The sequence below is a fragment of the Chelonia mydas genome, chromosome 2, assembly GCF_015237465.2.
Source record: "Chelonia mydas isolate rCheMyd1 chromosome 2, rCheMyd1.pri.v2, whole genome shotgun sequence".
Taxonomy (NCBI): Eukaryota; Metazoa; Chordata; order Testudines; family Cheloniidae; genus Chelonia; species Chelonia mydas.
In genome coordinates this window covers 239,493,466-239,511,948 of record NC_057850.1, presented here as the reverse complement: position 1 = coordinate 239,511,948, position 18,483 = coordinate 239,493,466, and the positions used below count along the sequence as shown (strand labels likewise).

The 18,483-nt window shown below is 44.0% G+C and overlaps 1 protein-coding gene across 1 annotated transcript in view; it reads right to left on the bottom strand.

The window, feature by feature from the left end:
• LARP4B (La ribonucleoprotein 4B) overlaps positions 1–17,542 on the bottom strand; it is a 109,896-nt gene extending 92,354 nt beyond the window's left edge. The window contains exon 1 of the mRNA XM_037891024.2: positions 17,401–17,542. The gene's annotated coding sequence lies outside the window, so the exon portion shown is untranslated. The remainder of the gene's footprint in view (positions 1–17,400) is intronic.
• Positions 17,543–18,483: the final 941 nt, after the last annotated feature.

Here is an 18,483-nt window from a genome sequence, read left to right as displayed (position 1 = left end):
TAGGCTTCCTTTATAATAGACATGGCTCAGATAATGTGTGTCAATTGATATTATTGCCACTTTGAGAGATTCTAAAGAATCCTTAGCTGTCATTTCTTCAGATGCTGATAAGGCCTTTGACTGCATAACCTGGGACTATTTTTTCATGTAATATCAAAATTTTGATTTGATAACCAATTCATTGCTTGGATGGAGCTTTTCTGCTTTAGCCTGACTTACAGGGTAATACCAATGGTATTATTTCTGCCTTTTGTTCCATTACAGAGAGGTCTGAGGCATGACTGCCCCCTTTCTCCTCTTCTGTTTGTTTAGCTTTACAGTGTTAAGCCATTTCCATCCGGGCAAATCAACATACCCATCATACCAGGATGGGATACGAAGAGAGAACAAGCTTATGCTCTACATGGGTGATGCTCCTGTACTTGTCTCTAAGCCTGATACTGCTATTCCTAATCATTATTAATACGTTTGGACACAGGTCAGGACACAAAATTAAGTGAGGGTAAATCAGAAATCCCGGGCATTAACATATATGCCAAAAGGGTTTTCATCAAATTTGGACTTTCAATGGCAATCCTCTTGCATGAAATATTGAGAAATTTTGTAGTGATAATCAAGGTGGGCCATTGCCAGCAGTTAACAGGAACGTCTGAGGAAAGGGGGGGGGGGGGGAAATAAACATGGGGAAATAGTTTTACTTTGTGTAATGACCCATCCATTCCCAGTCTCTATTCTAGCTTAAGTTAATTGTATCCAGTTTGCAAATTAATTCCAATTCAGCAGTCTCTTGTTGGAGTCTGTTTTTGAAGTTTTTTTGTTGTAATATTGCGACTTTTAGATCTGTAATCGAGTGACCAGAGAGACTGAAGTGTTCTCCGACTGGTTTTTGAATGTTATAATTCTTGACGTCTGATTTATGTCCACTTATTCTTTTACATAGAGACTGTCCAGTTTGGCCAATGTACATGGCAGGGGGCATCGCTGGCACATGATGGCATATATCACATTGGCAGATGTGCAGGTGAACGAGCCTCTGATAGCGTGGCTGATGTGATTAGGCCTTATGATGGTGTCCCCTGAATAGATAGGTGGACACAGTTGGCAACGGGCTTTGTTGCAAGGATAGGTTCCTGGGTTAGTGGTTCTGTTGTGTGGTGTGTGGTTGCTGGTGAGTATTTGCTTCAGGTTGGGGGGCTGTCTGTAAGCAAGGACTGGCCTGTCTCCCAAGCTCTGTGAGAGTGAGGGATCATCCTTCAGGATAGGTTGTAGATCCTTGATGATGCATTGGAGAGGTTTTAGTTGGGGGCTGAAGGTGATGGCTAGTAGCGTTTTGTTATTATCTTTGTTGGGCCTGTCCTGTAGTAGGTGACTTCTGGGAACTCTTCTGGCTCTGTCAATCTGTTTCTTCACTTCAGCAGGTCAAAAGGTCCCCCTGCCCCCGCTCTCCTGCTGGTAATAGCTCACCTGAAGTGATCACTCTCACAGTGTGTATGGTAACACCCATTGTTTTATGTTGTGTGTATATAAATCTCCCCACTGTATCTTCCACTGAATGCATCCGATGAAGTGAGCTGTAGCTAACGAAAGCTTATGCTCAAATAAATTGGTTAGTCTCTAAGGTGCTACAAGTACTCCTGTACTTGTGTAAGGTGTCTGATAAGAGCACTCTGTGCCTTGAAGTCAATAAGGAAAACATATATGTGCAATAAGCAATTTTAGGTTTGCTTCCAATGCTTTTACAGCTAAATTTATTTTCAGTGCTTTTGTCAAGCTTGAAGACAAAGTACATAATGATACACAAAAAAACTGCTAAACAATTAAGTTGACTCTTCATAATATACCTGACATAAAACCGCAAGACAAAGGCAACGTAAGTTTAAGTCAATTTAACAGCACATGCGCCCTCACCCTTGCCAGCCACGGGTACACACCTTACTACTACCAGACAGCATGCCTTTACCCGATTACTGATTCCAAATACACGCAACTGTAATTTTAAACAAACCATTAGCCTTCCCTTCTGCACACTGTCTTGCCATCCCAGAAGTTGGCAGAGTGGATTGTGGTCTGTGGTTTGTATGAACCTGTCCCTTTCCTGCCTTTTTGCTTGAGAGAACAGATATAAAATTTTTATTAATGCTAATGTTAAAGTTATATAATATACACGTTGACAAAAGAGAGTGTCTGTACGTCTGGGTATAGTGCTTAGATTACCTACAAATACAAAGCTTGTTTTTAAAAGTCATAGGATACAGAGTACATAATCAGCAATAACCTAAATTTAGGTGAATAAATTTAAGAATACAGTTTAGATATTAGAATCCAAAATACTACATTAAGCCCTGGTCTACACTAGGAGTTGAGGTCGAATTTAGCAGCGTTAAATCGATTTAACTCTGCACCCATCCAAATGACAAAGCCCCCCCCCCCCCCCTTTTTTTTTTTTTTTTTTTTTTTTTTTTTTTGACTTAAAGGGCTCTTAAAATAGATTTCTTTACTCCACCCCCGACATGGGGGATGAGCGCTGAAGTTGGCCTTGCCGGGTGGAATTTGGCGTTCTGTGGATGCAATTAGACCGTATTGGCCTCTGGGAGCTATCCCAGAGTGCTATATTGTGACCGTTCTGGACAGCACTCTCAACTCAGATGCACTGGCCAGGCAGACAGGAAAAGGCCCACAAACTTTTGAATCTCATTTCCTGTTTGGCCAGCATGGCAAGCTGCAGGCGAGTGCAGAGCTCATCAGCTGAGGGGACCATGGAGTCACAGAATCGCAAAATAGCTCCAGCATGGACTGAACGGTATCTGATCGCTGTATGGGGAAAGGAATCTGTGCTATCAGATCTCCGTTCCAGTTTTCGAAATGCCAAAACATTTGTCAAATATTTCCCAGGGCATGAAGGACAGAGGCCATAACAGAGACCCGAAGCAATGCCGCGTGAAATTTAAGGAGCTGAGGCAAGCCTACCAGAAAACCAGAGAGGCGAACGGCCGCTCTGGGTCAGAGCCCCAAACATGCCGCTTCTATGATGAGCTGCATGCCATTTTAGGGGGTTCAGCCACCAGCACTCCAACCCTGTACTTTGACTCCTTCAATGGAGAGGGAGGCAACACGGAAGCAGGTTTGGGGAATGAGGAAGATGATGATGATGAGGTTGTAGATAGCTCACAGCAAGCAAGCGGAGAAACCGGTTTTCCCCGACAGCCAGGAACTGTTTCTCACCCTGGACCTGGAGCCAGTACCTCCTGAACCCACCCAAGGCTGCCTCCCGGACCCGCCAGGTGGAGAAGGGACCTCTGGTGAGTATCTTTTTAAACAGTATACATGGTTTAAAAGCAAGTGTGTTTAATGATTAGTTTGCCCTGGCATTCGCTGCCAGTACAGCTACTGGAAAAGCCTGTTAACGTGCCTGGGGATGGAGCGGAAATCCTCCAGGGACATCTCCATAAAGCTCTCCTGGATGTACTCCCAAAGCCTTTGCAAAAGGTTTCTGTGGAGGGCAGCCTTATTCCACCCACCATGGTAGGACACTTTACCACACCAGGCCAGTAGCACGTACTTGCGAATCATTGCAGAACAAAGCATTGCAGCGTATGTTTGCCGGCGTTCAAACAACATCTGTTCTTTATCTCTGTTATATCAGGAGAGTGATATTCATGGTCACCTGGTTGAAATATGGTGGTTTTCTTAAGGGGACATTCAGAGGTGACCGTTCATGCTGGGCTGTTTGCCTGTGGCTGAACAGAAGTGTTCCCTGCTGTTAGCCACACGGTGGGAGGAGGCAAAATGTGACCTTGTAACGAAAGCACATGTGCTGTGTATGTAATGTTAACAGCAAGGTTTACCATGAAAGAGTGTACCCATTGTTCTATAAAATGTGTCTTTTTAAATACCCCTGTCCTTTTTTTTCCCCTCCACCAGCTGCATGTGTTTCAAGGATCACAGGATCTTCTCCTTCCCAGAGGCTAACGAAGATCAGAAGGCGAAAAAAAAACGCACTCGCGATGAAACGTTGTCCAAGCTCATGCTGGCCTCCCACACTGACAGAGCACAGACGAATGTGTGGAGGCAGACAATATCAGAGTGCAGGAAAGCACAAGATGACCGGAAGGAGAGGGGGCGGGCTGAAGAGAGGGCTGAAGCTGATAGGTGGCAGCAGCATGATGAGAGGAGGCAGGATTCAATGCTGAGGCTACTGGAGGATCAAACTAATATGCTCCAGCGTATGGCTGAGCTGAAGAAAAGGCAGCAGGAGCACAGACCCCCGCTACAGCCCCTGTGTAACCAGCTGCCCTCCTCCTCAAGTTCCATAGCCTCCTCACCCAGACGCCCAAGAATGCGGTGGGGGGGCTTCCGGCCACCCAGCCACTCCACCACAGAGGATTGCCCAAGCAACGGAAGGTGGGCATTCAATAAGTTTTAAAGTACTGTGTGACCTTGTCCTTCCCGCCTCCACTACCCATCCCGGTGCTTCCCTCCTCCACCACCCCTCCTGGGCTACCTTGGCAGTTATCCCCTATTTGTGTGATGAATTAATAAAGAATGCATGAATGTGAAGCAACAATGACTTTATTGCCTCTGCAAGCAATGATCGAAGGGGCGAGATACGGTGGTTAGCTTACAGGGAAGTAGAGTGAACCAACGGGGGGCGGGGGAGGGGAGATCATCAAGGAGAAACAAACAGAACTTTCACACCATAGCCTGGCCAGTCATGAAACTGGTTTTCAAAGCTTCTCTGATGCGCACCGCACCCCCCTGTGCTCTTCTAACCGCCCTGGTGTCTGGCTGCGCGCAACCAGCGGCCAGGCGATTTGCCTCAACCCCCCACCCCACCATAAACGTCTCCCCCTTACTCTCACAGATATTGTGGAGTGCACAGCAAGCAGTAATAACAGTGGGAATATGGTTTCACTGAGGTCTAAGCGAGTCAGTAAACTGCACCAGCGTGCTTTTAAACGTCCAAATGCACATTCTACCACCATTCTGCACTTGCTCAGCCTGTAGTTGAACAGCTCCTGACTACTGTCCAGGCTGCCTGTGTATGGCTTCATGAGCCATGGCATTAAGGGGTAGGCTGGGTCCCCAAGGATAACTACAGGCATTTCAACATCCCCAACAGTTATTTTCTGGTCTGGGAATAAAGTCCCTTCTTGCAGCTTTTGAAACAGACCAGAGTTCCTGAAGATGCGAGCGTCATGTACCTTTCCCGGCCATCCCACGTTGATGTTGGTGAAACGTCCCTTGTGATCCACCAGTGCTTGCAGCACTATTGAAAAGTACCCCCTTGCGGTTTATGTACTCGCCGGCTTGGTGCTCCGGTGCCAAGATAGGGATATGGGTTCCGTCTATGGCCCCACCACAGTTAGGGAATCCCATTGCAGCAAAGCCATCCACTATGACCTGTACATTTCCCAGGGTCACTACCCTTTATCAGCAGATCTTTGATTGCGTTGGCTGCTTGCATCACAGCAGCCCCCACGGTAGATTTGCCCACTCGAAATTGATTCCCGACTGACCGGTAGCTGTCTGGCATTGCAAGCTTCCATAGGGCTATTGCCACTCGCTTCTCAACTGTGAGGACTGCTCTCATCTTGGTATTCATGCGCTTCAGGGCAGGGGAAAGCAAGTCACAAAGTTCCATGAAAGTGCCCTTACGCATGCGAAAGTTTTGCAGCCACTGGGAATCGTCCGACACCTGCAACACTATGCGGTCCCACCAGTCTGTGCTTGTTTCCCAGGCCCAGAATCGGTGTTCCACCGCATGAACCTGCCCCATTAGCACCATGATGCCCACATTGCCAGGGCCTGTGCTTTGAGAGAAGTCTGTGTCCAGGTCCTCATCACTCTCGTCACCGTGCTGACGTCACCTACTCGCCCGGTTTCGCTTTGCCAGGTTCTGGTGCTGCATATACTGCTGGATAATGCACGTGGTGTTTAATGTGCTCCTAATTGCCAAAGTGATCTGAGCAGGCTTCATGCTTGCTGTGGTATGGCGTCTGCACAGAAAAAAGGCACAGAACGATTGTGTGCCGTTACTCTGCTAGAGGGAGGGCCTGACGACATGTACTCAGAACCACTCGTGACAATGTTTTTGCCCCATTAGGCATTGGGATCTTAACCCAGAATTCCAATGGGCAGCGGAGACTGCAGGAACTGTGGGATAGCTACCCACAGTGCAATGCTCTGGAAGTCGACGCTAGCCTTGGTACTGTGGAAGCACTCCACTGAGTTAATGCGCTAAGAGCATTTTGTGTGGGGACACACTATCGACTATATAAAAACGATTTCTAAAAACTGACTTTATAAATTTGACCTAATTTCGTAGTGTAGACATACCCTAAGGGGGTGTCTGTCAGTGTCCCCTATACATCCCTCACACCCAGAGCCCCTCCATAACAGTGAATATCCTTTCACATGAGGGCTGACACTTTTTTTTTTTAAATAGCGTCTAATTGAGGACAGAGGGTTGCTCAAGTTTCACATCTAGATTTCTCATACCCTAGGCAAGTGTCTTAATTTTAGGTCAACAAGCAGCTAACGCTAGGCCAGGAATTCCCTCACTCTCAAGAGGAGGCGTTCACAGCCTCTGCTACCTCAGACAAAAGGGGAGAGCATCCCAAATGAGTAGTCACTACAACACTACTCCATCACTTTCCTCTGAACTCAGTTTGTAACTATTTAACCTCCCATATGGTCTCCTTCCCTAATTTTACTGCTGCCCCTACCAATAGTATTTCACCAATGAGAACAGCAGTGGAGTTAATTGAGGCAATTCCTCTCTATCAGCTGGGCAACTGTGCAGGAGTTGCAGGCAAATAAACGTTATCTTCTGTTATTAGGGGGCACAATGAGGAAACCAAACAAAATTAATATCATTTGTGAGGGTGTGGGGAGGGAAAAAAAAAGAAGATGGGAGGAAGAGACATAGGTTTGTTTCTTCCTTCCTTCTCCCCAAGGGAGCATCCTCAGCAGCAGCAGAGTACTGCAAGTAGAGCACCCTAAATGTTGCTTTGGGTGCTGGAGCTTCTAGAGTGAAACTGACACAAGTCAAGTTGATTTCACTCTGCTACTGCTCTGCTGCTTTCTGAAGGGCTACCTGCAGCAGGGCAGATGCCAAGCCCCACTGTCAGACATCTAAGTCATTTCAGGTGGTTGCATTTGTAGTAAGATGCAAAATTCCCACAACAGTCTCAAGTGAACTCCTGCATTGTAACCAAGGAAGTGAGCTGGTTGGTCATTGATCACTTACCTTTTGAATCAGAAACCAAAGAACAGTTGTCTGACTAAAAGGCAACATAGTCTAGGAACAACCACAGAGTTGGGAGCAGGGGTCAGCAACATATCCGTACATGGACACAAGCATCTGTGGTAAAAATGTTGAGGCCCGTGGTAATTTTTCAAGTAACGTTGAATGATTGAATGACTTAACCCACCCAATGTCCATCACTAAGTATGGTAATTTTCTCAAGTGTCCTTCACGCAATATGGTGGTGCCGACCTCTGGTTGGGAGCTAGGTGCTTCAGAGTTCTAACCCCAGGTCTGCTTAATTAAACTCAGTTAATCTTTGCCTCAGTTTTCATTTTGTACAACAGGGATACTACTTCCCATTCCTACTTCACAGGCTAAGGGGGGTAGTTAGTGTTTGTACAGCATTTTGAAAAATTAGAGCACTATAATATTTAGCAATTATATATCACATACTTCAGTACCTATTGACTACAAGCTTGGAGATGGGTGGTAAACAGGTGTCTCTTGCTGAAGATGAAACCACAGTTTATTAATGCCTACACATTCAGTGATCAAGGACCAGAAAACCAGAACTAGGTGAGACGAATCAATTGATTTTTCTGCACTTATTAAAATTCTCTATATAAAGTATTAACTTTTTTGCTCGGTTTTATTATTGTTTCACCTACTTTGAAGAAGAAAACTGTAAACACTTTGATAAGAGCCCTGAAAAGCTGTCTAGTTTCGCTGTAGTATTTACGTGTTTCAATATGCTCTGCCAGGATGCCATTTTGTAAATTTCAAATCTAAAACAAAGCTCCTCAACAATCTTTAGACAACCATATGCCTAGAAAGAACAGGCTGGGAGATCATAGTCTCCAGCACTTACAGCCTACAACTGTCACAAATGGCTATGCTAGCTCTTCTTACACCAACAAAGAAGTCCTGCTTTTAAAGCAGAGCTAAAGAAAGCACATTTATACAGGAGAAAGAAAACGGTTTTACAGCTCTACTAAAAGTTCAAGACCGCATTAAAGAGAGCTAATTCACCAACACCCAATTGCTACAACGTTCTGGCCTTCATAGTCTCCATGAAGGCCATTTGGATTAAAAGCTGCATAACATTTCCATCCCACCCCTTTAAGTATGCACACAAAGGCAGAATGATCAACGCACACTGACAAACAAATAAATGTGTTCTAATAACAGAAAAAACAAAGCTTGTCTTGGACTTGATGGAGGGCTATGGTTGTGTTACATCCATGTAGATGTTGTCTACACTGGCTCCTCAGCTGGCCAAATCACAAGATTTAAACTCCTAGGCAGAAGTGGTTCAGAAGACAGCTAACAAGAGCCTCCTAGTCACATCAAAAGATTTTACAGGTTTACTAATGATTTTAGTGAAAGTATGAGCTGATTTATTTATACACATATGCACATGGTGCTCCAAACAATACAGTTTAAGAAGACATGGTTAAGTAATCTCACAGCTTTGCAGTATTCCCCTCCAAGCTAGTCAGCAGTTTTAAGTAACAGTCATGGTCACACATGACCTTGTGACCTAACAAAAGGTTCAAGAAGAGGCTTAAAAAGGTTCACCACTTAAGGCAAAAACCACACTTGGACATTTCAAAGATTCTACACTTGCAGCGAGATTAGTAGTTTTGTTCTTCTATTTCTCAGTCACTACATATGCAAAACTGTAAAAAATTCCAGGTGCCAGATACTGAGCCACAATGCATTCTAAATAAATCTAAATCTAAGAGTGAAGGAGAGGGGTGGGGGGGGAAGAGGAGAACTGACAAGTTTCTCTATATTTATTTCACATGGCTATTAGTCCTAGTGGTCAGGTGAAGGTGATGAGAGATTCACATGACTAAGAAAAGCCTCATGAAAGGGAAATTCATCTAAGTGCATATAGGACAAAGATTTTTTATAGGGTATGATAAAAGTTGTAGTTTGTTTCTAGAAAGCTATTGAATCTTAGATTGAAATTTGCCTTCAGCAGTAAGTGTCCATAGTCTGCAAATTTGGGCATTAGAGCTGAGTCCCTTTTTCCCCCGACTGTAGTGGAAAACTTAACTATAATTGACACTGGAAGGGGTTTACTGATGATACAGATTAAAAAAAGGGGGGGCTGCTTTTTTTCCCCATTGGACTGTGATTTCAGATTTTGTCTTCCACCTCACCTCTGCAACTCTTTGAGTACTTATCTCTTTCGAGGATGCAGATGAAGTCCAGAAAATTAATGTTACTCTAATATTTCCACTGTCTTAAGAAGCAATTATCTATGACTCCATTTAGAACCCAACTATTGCTTAAAGGAGCTCATCTATACTGCTGCCGCATCAACACGACTACACGAACACCTCTTTCACTTTATGGTAGTAAAGATAAACATAAGCTGCTTGCATTGGCTCTTACCAACTCAGTCATGGGAGTCAGCTTTCATGTTAATGCTTTTGCTGACTTGTAATGCAAGGCTTTATTCCTATTTCTGAGTAACACACAATGTTTCTTGAAACTGAAATTTGAATGTTTTGTGGGGTAAGGAACACAGCACATCTTAATTTACCAACATCACTGGAAACAGAGTTTTGACATAGGGTCACTTCAGAAATTACGCTTAGGTCCTCAAAATAAATGGTAGAGCTGCAAAATAACTCCTTAAATCATTCAAGGCCAGTGCCAAGACATATCACCCAATATTTCATTTACACTTCTAGAGCTCCTTGGAAGGGACTCAAGCCTTTAACAGATGCAGTGATTCACTACAACACCCTTGAAGGGGACAAGAAGGTTTATCCATTTTATATATAATGGAGTGTCTTCCCCAGAGCCACAGCCAATTTATCAGAGCTGGGACTAGAACAGTAAACTCAATTAATTCCCTGTTCTGTAACCACTATATCTTACTTCCTTTTCCTTATTTACAAAGATGACATTTACGTTTTCCTCACCATTCCCCTCTCCTGCCACCAAGAAGACTTGGTAATGTATTCTTGCAATACTGAGAGCTCTGCTAGAAGCTCTAGGAAAAACAGTTTTCAACTTGAAGTTTAAGGTACACATTGCCCCCTCAAATTAACATATGCTAGCTTGATGCAAGACAACCCTCTGGCGCTCTCTCCACCCAGACATGGGCCCTAGTGACAAGACACCAGCACTACCGCTGAGGGTGTCCCAGAGCCTCAAGGGAACATCAGAGACTGCAGCAGAATCAGAACTATCCAGAAGAACCCAACAGAACCACATTAGCCCCGGAGTACACCATTAACTTTCTAAAGCTCCAGAGCTTAGAAATACCATGAAGGCGACAGACACAGGAATTAGTTACTTTTTGTAATTTTAGTTTTTTAGAAGGTAAAGCCACTTGAGAGCTGTGATTAGCACAAAAACCCCTAATTTGCTTTAAGTTAAAATGGAAATGAGAGTATACTGGAAGGTTTACTTTTTTAGCTTCTCAGAATGCAAGTCTTCTAGTTGGTCTATGACAGGGTCAACTTATTTGATCATGCCCCCCGTCTTCATGTCTGTAGAAGTTTACAGCACCCTCCCCGCCACATAAATACAAATACTAATAGGTGTAGCGGCAGCGGCGCTTCTCTCAAATCTGTTTCCCTCCCCTCCCCCCCCCCCCCCCCCACTGTTGCACAAATGAGCCAACAATCCATTGTAAAACGAGCAAAAGCAAATCTGCAATTGTGGTCCATGCTTACAATTAAATGGGCACACCGCCTCATAGCGAATGGATTAATGACAGATAGCAACGACTTTGTACAATGCTATGCAAGCTAAACAGAACACTGTCAAAATGCACAGCACCATCTGAGGACTGGATAGGTCTGGAGGAATCAGCTTTTCAGGTTATTCATTGCTGTAGGTAAAATGTGCACAATAAGTCTCGTTCCCCCCCTCCCCCTGCAAAAGCTTCTCATGCCCTCCCTCCCCGGAGTATACTCCACACCCCCCAGAGTGGTCTGCCCCTCCAGTTTGAAAACCTCTGGTCTATGATACTGTAGTTTCATATTTCAGTACAACTATACACCTCTAAAACAAAGGCATGATTTAACCCAACAAGAAAAGAGAAAGAAGTCTAGCTCTGGGCTGACATTTTGCCTTAAGTGCCTTCCCTTGATAAACCAGAGATACTACCAAGGTATTTCTTCTTCACATTGCTTCTCTTCATGTGTCAGTATAATAATGCCTGCATCTGAAATTTTCCATGCATCTGAAGTAGTGGGTTTTTTACCCATTAAAGCTTATGCCCAAATGAATCTGTTAGTCTTTAAGGTGCCACCGGACTCCTTGTTGTTTTTGTAGATACAGACTAACACGGCTACCCCCGATACTTGATACCAAGGTATTGACTGGAACACTGCCTCTTGCTCTAGCAACCAGAGACAAGACTGAAAGTTTCATCTTGAAGCTATAAAGTTAATTTAATGGGCACTACCAAGGTTTAGGTCAAAAGTCTGGTCTAATTCAACAGATCTTAACGGGCTTATATTCTAAACAATTGAAATATATATTCTAAAACTGCATATTTTGAGTCCACAACAAGCGTTTTCCTTATTTAAGTAAAAGAGCATTTCACTGAAGTTTGAGACATTAGATCATTTGATTTTTTAGTGCTTTGAGAAATAGTCTCTAACCTTCACATGCAGTTTGCATGATTCATCAGGTTTTCTAAGAAAGTGATGTTATCCAACCAATTTGCAGGACTGCTTAGTTTAAGACCCATTATATATTTAATGTTTTTTTAAAAATGGGCAATCAAAAGGATTTAAAAAGTCACTGGGATATTTGTTAGAGTTAGGACTGACCAGAGCATATAGCGGGGAAGCTATGGCAGTACTGGTACAACATGTTTTCTTCAACCACAGCAGATCTTTGGAGCATGACAACAAAACAAAAGGGCTGACACATTCAAAGCCCAAGTGGGAGCTCTACTATGAGATCAAATACAATTGATAGTACAGGTAATGAAAGAAAAAGCTCTTAAGAACCAGTTTTCTTTCAATGAAAATGTTGGCTCAATTCAGGAAGATTCTTTTAATAAAAAATGGTTAAATTTCTTTTACAGGACAATCTAAAGTCAGTTTCCTTCTCACTTTCCCTAGAGGTGACTCCAAAAAACTTTTCCGATGTAACTTAAGAATCTTTTAGCTTATGCTTGTGAATGTCCTAAAGGCAAGATCCAAGTCTTTATAAACTATACTAATTTCAAGTGGTCACAAATGTATGTTCATTAAACTTGCTATTTTCCTCACTTTTAGGACATTCTACCTTGAATTATTGACCATGATTAGGTAAGATTTTATATTTGACAAAAAATGAATTAAATAGCTCAATGGAGGTTGATCACTTCAACATTATTTTTTGCAACTAATCCATGCTCCAGCCCACAACATAACACTAATGCACAATCTTTTAAAAATAAGCAAACTGGTACACAGAAGACACCTAATGTAGTGCACTTTTATTGATAGCTAGTCTGACAGTCACGTTTGTAATCAGAGCTACTGGTAATTCAGGTTTTTTGGCTCATTGTTAAAGGATGGACTTGTTCCAAAATTTCAGCCTGGATTTAAATCTAATACTCCACCCTTAAACTTTCCCCACAAGTCAAAATACTTTGGCACAACGCACACTACCATATTGCTCTGAAACCGTGTCAATATCTTGATACCATGGAGCAAGATAAAATGTCATCCCTCATCAGAACCCTCGGAATTTTTTGGTCAAATAGTTTTCACGCAAAAATCTGGTTCTGGGGCAATTGAAGTGAACCACTTCAATGTTTTCAATTTCTTCCCATTCTCCCCCCGAATTCCTCACTGCTTTTTTTATTCGGCCAAAACTTTGTCGAATTCACAAATAATTTTCAACCCAATAAACAAATAGAAAAAAATTGAAAAAAAACTTAACTGTTCATTTCAATTTTTTAAATGAAACATGTATTTGTTGCAAAATGATGTCATTTTGAAATGTAGATGGATTTGTTTAAAAAAATATACACCCCACAAAACACAAAAAACTGAAAAAACCCTAACTGAAATTTTTGTTTCTTGTTTCAGTGAGAAAAACCAGTTCAGTCACTGAACTGAAAAGAAAACCCACCAATTATTCACCCAGCTCTAATCATAACACTTTGGAGAATCTTGTTAAATGTCACAAGCCAAAGTGCATCAGGTGAATACTTAGATGAGAAACAGAAAAATAAGAAGTGCTATTCTCAGCTACCTAGAAGAAGAGTAGGGAGAACCGTGCAATTCACTGTGCCATCCTTCAGGCATAAGAGGACTAATTATCAGAGACTGGGTGGCAACGTAGGCAGGATTAAGGACGCCAACCCCAGTGACCTAGTCAAATTCCATTGTGGGTAATTATGTTCTGCCCAACTTTGTTCCAGTAACCTGGAAAAGTTACTGTTCACTTCCTATCTCTGAACTGCTGTGTAGGACTATCAATTAATGTCTGAGTTTTGTTGGTGATAATGGAGAAAAGATTGCCACAGTGTAGGCATAGTGCATGTAGTTCTCAAAAGCACCTGAGGATGGCAAAACACAATATACATCATAACTCAGTTTAACAGCCATAATTAATTTGTTTCAGGAAGTTTAAGACACTTATTTTAACTGTTTAATTTTGCTCTATTCTTTTGATTTCTTAGAGTGAGACATTTTGAAATAAGGCAGTATTGACTCATTTAAGCATAAAACCCTCCAGCCACTGGGTATGAGTAAGCAAACTGCTTTTGGACATTGGCCGGTTGATTCATCCATTCCTTGTTTGAACAATGGTCAGCACTAGCAAAGCTTCGTTGTGGGGCAACCTGAGACAGCACCATAACCTGTAAAAGTACCATTATGAGTATCAACACTAAACAAAGAAAAGATTTTAGTCTTACCAGAACTTCAGCATAAGGTTTCCTGAAACAATTTTTAGATTAAGCTTTGTAACAGGAGTGTCTGATGAAGCAATTAGTTTAAAAAAAAGTCACTAACCACAAATAACTATTTAGTTAATATCTTGTTTCTCAAGACTTATTACTAGAATAGCAACATCTTAATACAAAGTTCTTGGAAATATCTTAATCAACAAGGACATATAGTTTGTATCTGTTCACATTTGACTAGTACCAGCTATTCTACCAGCGAACACCTAAATATATATTTTAAAGAACAAAATGCTACAACTTCCCATTTGGAGCCTATCATTTTTGACAGCACATCTCCCTGATATAATGAGGCATCATGTCATGCCTGAAAAATATGGCTTTTTATTTCCCCAAGCTTGAAAATAGGTTTCCTTTGCTTATCCAACCTTGTCTCTTATACCATCTTCTTTCTGCCAGTTATTCCAAGCATTGATACTCCATTTGTTAGCTTTTCTTACAACTGTCGTTCTGCTTTGATTTGTGGAGTCCTCCCTGACAGCACAAAATATTTTACCTGAGCTGGTTAGCAAGGCCACTACCCTCTCCATTTAAATCCTTCCTCAAGACCCATTTCTTCCAGGACAAACACAAGCAACAAGTTGATCATGTGATTGACTTCTTTCTTGTAAACTGACTGCTCTTTATGAAAAGTGAAAGGGTCTAAAGTAGGGAATGTGGTACCAGGACACTGGAATCAAAATTGGGGAGATAAAGGTGATGAATGGTGCAGGGATAACAAGAGACAAAACTGTTCAGTTTAAAGGTTCCTTGGTTATTTTTAACTGATAAGACATGCATCATCAAAACCCTGATCACCTTGCTTGTACTTTATACCCCTTTCCCTGTCACCTTTCGTTATCATTGGCTTGGACTGAATACACTTTATGTGGATTACATGAATATGCCTTCCCTCCATGTTTTCAACATATCACATTTTCAGTTACTACCAGCTAAATATTCAATATTTAATACAAACAATTATAAAAGTTTATCATTAAACTACCATGCCCATTAAGCTCATAACTGATTTAAAGCTAAACCCTATCGCCAGTTATGAGATTTAAAATGACGACAAAGAACCGCAGTTCTTCACAAAACATTTAGCTTAGACAAAAACTATTACTTATTTTTCATTTCTGTAAAATAAGGCAAGTAGTTAATATTTAACTCTATTCTCATCAGTTTTAAGAGAACTTCTGAGAATGACCTAAATCGTTATCAGTGTCTCAAAAGAAGAAAGTCCTGGTCTAACACCTCCACGTTGTTCTGTAACAGTGTTAAAAATAAGTTCTCGGCTGTAAAACCATGGAAGCAAATTTATTTCAACTGATGCATGAACCCGATACTTAGATTGAACCATACCTTTTTACATGGTATTCTTGTATAAAGGCATGCAATATGAAGTTAAAAGCAAGTGATACGAGTTACAGAATATTCCTATGCAGGCCTTCTTTTTCCAATATATAAAAGTGTGGGAATTCGAAGACAAGAATAACCAGGAGAAAGGTACTATAAGTTTTAAGGTGGTAATGCACTTATGATATATCTTAAAAATATACCACTACTAGTTAAGGAAACACTTTATGCTTTACCACAAGTGGGAAAAAACACTTTCTTATTCAAATATGGATTAAAAAAAAAAACAACCTAGTTTTTTTCACTTGAGTTTCTATATGAGTAACCATTTATTCCAGATATATTAAACCAATTAAAATGTTTAAAATGTTACTGTATTATTGAAAGCTAGACCACAATACAAGTTTCAGCATTCTGGGGCTGAAAAATATCCACTTCTATATACTATATAGAAAAATAAAGCACCATTTACATTGTACGCCTCTCAGGTATCATCCCAGTTCTTTCAACATTTAGAAAGCTAAAGTCTTATCCTAATAACGAAGATGTGAAACTACTGATAAATGTATGTTGATTAACTTTACATTTCAGAACACATTTTCTTAGAAAGTTGATTTGATAAGGTATACAGTAACTGACATGTCAGATATACAGCCCTAGAGATAGTACTCCTCAGGTAAGTTTGGGGGGAAAAAAATATCATTTGGGAAATAACGGTAGTTCTAAAAAGCCCAATCAGATTCACAGCACAAAGTAAAGTTTGGAAAAAGTTGCATGAACGGCTCCAACGTGCAACCCCCTTCTCTTACTTCACTTAAGTTAGATTCTTAACCAAATGTTGTTGAACTTTCAGATGAAGGCCAGAAAAACTAGACCACAGACACGATTTAGGAGAGGAAGTAATAGACTGGAAGTCAGAATTCCTGATTTTTAACCCCACCTGTGACTCAAACTGGCTCTGAAACCACCTCTCCCTGTGACAACAGGCAAATCTCAACTTCACTTTGCCTCAATATCCACACCCGCAAAGTAGAAATAGTGATATTCTTCTGCCTCACAGGACTTACGTGCAACATGGTGATTGAAAGCACTGAACATGTAAAGTAGTAATTTTGAGTATCTGTACAAACTAAAATTAAGAGGGGAAAACTTGGCTGAAGCAGCAAATGGAGAAACCAACAGCAACCACACTTGATGAAAAGCAATATCTGAGGACCCAATACTTTTTGCTGGTGCTTCTTTTGGCGTGTTCCTACACATGCCTTTGAAGCTCCTAGGCATATTAACTCATTTGTGTCCAGGGGAAGATTTGCCTACAAGAATCCAGGCAGCAGCGCCTGGCTGAGTGGGGCAGTGCAAGGACCCCACGTCTCCGCCCGCCAAGGGCAGTGCACGGCTCTAACGTATCTTTACACGACACCCCCGCCCCCATCCCGGCCTCGAGGGGAGCGACTCTGCTGCGGGGCCGGATCTCCGCCGAGACTCCCTGTCAGGGAGGCCAGACCAGGGCGGGGAGGCAGAGCCGCTTTAGGCAGCGACTAGCTGCGGCTCCAGGCCGGGAGATCCAGCCCCCAGGTAGGGGAGTGCGCAGGGCGCTCCCCAGCAAGGCCGGGCAGCTGCCGTGCGGGGCTCTGAGCAGCCGACACAGCTCGGGGCTCCGGTCCGGCCCCACACCGAGGAACTCGCACTCGCCACGACCAGCAGCGCCCGGTGCCGGGATCCAACTCCCGCAGCAGCAGGATCTGCGGGTAGGAAGATGGCGGCCCTGGCCGCCTCCCCGGTGAGAGGAGGTGGCGGGTCGCAGCACAGGGAGGAGCCGGAGCGAGGCCGGCCAAGGGGAGGGAGTGGGCCCGGGGAGGCCCCTTCAACCCACCTGTCACCAACAGCCACTGCCGCCCGGGCCGCTCGCGTCTCCGCTGAGGTCGATGCCGGGGCCGCTGCCGGGGTCTCCGCGGGGGCTGGGGCCTCTCACTCCTGCCGGGGTCTCCGCGGGGGCCGGGGCCTCTCTCCGCCGCCGCCACCACCACCAGGGCCTCGCTGCTGCCGGATCCCAGGACGAGGAGGATGGAGAGCGGGACCCGGGGGAAGGAAGCGGCAGCAGCGGCGGCGGCGGCGGGAAGGGGGGGGCGTGGACAAGGAGGAGGCGGCGGCGGAACTTGGGGCCCAAAACGTCTCTGATCCCAGAAGCAGCAACACCCCGCTCGCATGAGAGACCCACAGCCCCGCTTCCGGCTCCTGGCGGAAGTCCCGCCTGCGCCAGCGGAAGATATTGGCCGTCGCTAAAATTTCCCCAGCCCGCAGCAGCCGCCGATGATTGGCGGAGCGGACCCCGCGCGCGGTGTGACGTGCTTCGGCACGTGACCAGGTGCCGTCACCAGCCCTGAATGAGCGCGCGGAGTGGGGAGGGCAGTTCCCTTTCTCTCCCCTCCCCCTCGCACCGAGCACGCCCACCGGAGGAATGTGACTTTTCCCTCGCCGTCCCTGGCTGCTGCTGCAGCCGGAAAAATTAAAGGGACCGGTATGGACAGAGAACTAGTCACAGTGTCCCCCACTGGGGCGCGCTACCTCCCTTTAATTGGGGAGAGCGTCCAAGGCCGATAACGGCTGCCAGCCCTACCTCCTTCGCAAAGGCCGGGCACGCGTAAGCTTTCCTTCACTAGCATGGCCACCGTGGGAAAGGGGAGCTCTAAATCACGCCTCCAGGTTCCCTTAATGGGGGCCACCCCCCATTTAACCTACAGCCCCCCCACTTCCCTTTTAACGGGGGGCACCCCCCACTTAACCTGGAGCCCCCACCACCACTTCCCCTTTAACGGGGGACACCCCCCCACTCAACCTAGAGCTCCCCCCCACTTCCCCTTTAATGGAGGGACACTCCCACTCAGCCTAGAGCCCCCCCCACCACCACCTCCCCTTTAATGGAGGGACACTCCCACTCAACCTGGAGCCCCACCAC